At 51.8% G+C, this 1,973-nt stretch overlaps 1 non-coding gene across 1 annotated transcript; it reads left to right on the forward strand.

The window, feature by feature from the left end:
* Window positions 1-1,891: 1,891 nt before the first annotated feature.
* On the forward strand, window positions 1,892-1,973 carry TRNAL-UAG. The gene has a single exon. It is a non-coding gene; the product is annotated as a tRNA-Leu (tRNA).

A 1,973-nucleotide genomic window follows, 5' to 3' on the forward strand; every position in this document is an offset into this window, starting at 1 on the left:
TTTCAAATTGATGCTTCCTCATCTTATGCACAAAACGTGCGTGGTTGCACAGGATTTCTAGGTTCTCTCCAATTTGAGATTAGCATCAGTCTTTCCATTGCTGTGGCGTGTTGCAAAGACTTGCGTGTACTGCTGGAGGCAATAAGCTCACATTCGCTTTTATCTGAGGATTCTCAAAAAGTGTGAAAACCCAAATGAAGTTTCTCAGAAGTCGTACCCTTCAGCCAAAGGGGCTGGCGATGGCTACTTGAACCCCTCCATCTCCAGTGATGTGGAACATAGAAACCACACCTTTGCCCATTCCGCTAGACTAGCTGGCCTTCGCCGCTAACCATCTCCGAGCGTGCGCCTCGCTCCTGACTCCGGTAGCTTCTGGAGAGAAAGAGAACTTAGTTGGAGCCCAAGGGTAGACATCCAGCTCTGCCCCGGGAGCTCAGATTGCCTATCAACTGGGACCAGAGGGAGGGAACGAGAGGACGAAGCGGAGCGACCAGGGTGGGCATAACCCGGTGTGGGCGGGGGTGAGACGGGGGCGGGGTGGAGGGGACTTGGTTCAGAGGGCAGCCGGGACTGGAGGGGGTGGAGGGTTGATGGGAGCCCGAGGAGAGCCCGCCTCCGGCCTCGGACCCTGGGAGCCCCTTCCTAAACCGGCCCCAGCCTTCTCCCACTCGCCACTCCCACTTCCCGGCCTCGGTCCTAAATTCATCCGGTGCTCCCTGAGCCCTATTTCCAAGCAGCTTTTCTAGTACTTCTTTTCTGTTCATCGGCCCCCACTCTCTTCCTGGAAGCAAAGACGGGAACTAGCAGGACCTTCGCCCCGTGAAGATCCAGTGAAGAACAATTTTGCCTCTCTCTAAGCACCCCTGACCCCGACCCCTCAAGCCACCACGGAAGGACTTCGGAGAGCCCTTGGGCAAGGGGAGGCAAGAGCAGGGTGTTTTTTATGAGTGATCGAGGAGGAGAGTAAGAGTTAGGAAGTTAGGAAACTTTAATTAGACTCCTAGGAGAATTTCTGCATCCGGAGACCCAGACATGGCCAATCAGAAACAGCAAAGAATATATGTAACGTGTAACCCAGGACTTTTAGCGCCTACTAGAGGTCATTGACAGGTACGAGATCCCACTTGGGTGCTGGAGATCCCCGGGATCACTTCTGCAACTTTACTTAGCCTTCCCTCTACTCCATTCGAAAGAAACGATATGGAGCCTAGTGGATCCAGGACCCCAGGGAAACCCGGGACCAACTCCTTTCCGGTGTGGGAACTTTCTTGGATGTAACCTCCCTCTGGCAGTCACCCTGGTCCCTACATAAGGGAAATGGTTCAGAGGCTACATGCGCATGGGTCTACCCCAGAGTGCTACTTTCAAAAAAATTAGACCCAATCTCTCCATTCTGACTGAACCTGCAGGGGATGCGATCAAGGATTTTCTTTTTTATCGGTGACAGGCTTACCAGATCTGTCAACGGAAGGGGGCCTCTTACTGGATCTCCGGCTCCATTCGCACTGTGAGTTTCACAGCCACAGACCAACGACCCAACAGCGAGGAGTTCCTTTTTCAGTCTTCTGTAATCACTTGCAATAAGTCGCCAGTGAGATGGGTTTTTGTTTTTTGTTTTTTGCTTTTCCCTTTCGGCTTGGAATTGCCGAAAGAGGTTAAAGAAAAGGCGGAAGTCTTCAAAGGATATTCACGCTAATATCATTGACCACTTTCTAGCTCACTTCCCAGGCCTGTGGGAATGCGATGGTTTCTACTCTCTCCAAGTTTGCTCAGAACCCTAGGGGTAAATGAAAACAGTGAAGGAAACCCGACTAACCATGAAGAAAATTCAGAATGTTGAGCCTGGGGTCGATAGTAAACAGCTCAAGGATGAAAATTTGTAAGTGTATGCGGTAGTGTGGCCGAGCGGTCTAAGGCGCTGGATTTAGGCTCCAGTCTCTTCGGGGGCGTGGGTTCGAATCCCATCACTGCCA

The sequence above is a fragment of the Phocoena sinus genome, chromosome 2 (assembly GCF_008692025.1).
Source record: "Phocoena sinus isolate mPhoSin1 chromosome 2, mPhoSin1.pri, whole genome shotgun sequence".
NCBI classification, from domain to species: domain Eukaryota; kingdom Metazoa; phylum Chordata; class Mammalia; order Artiodactyla; family Phocoenidae; genus Phocoena; species Phocoena sinus.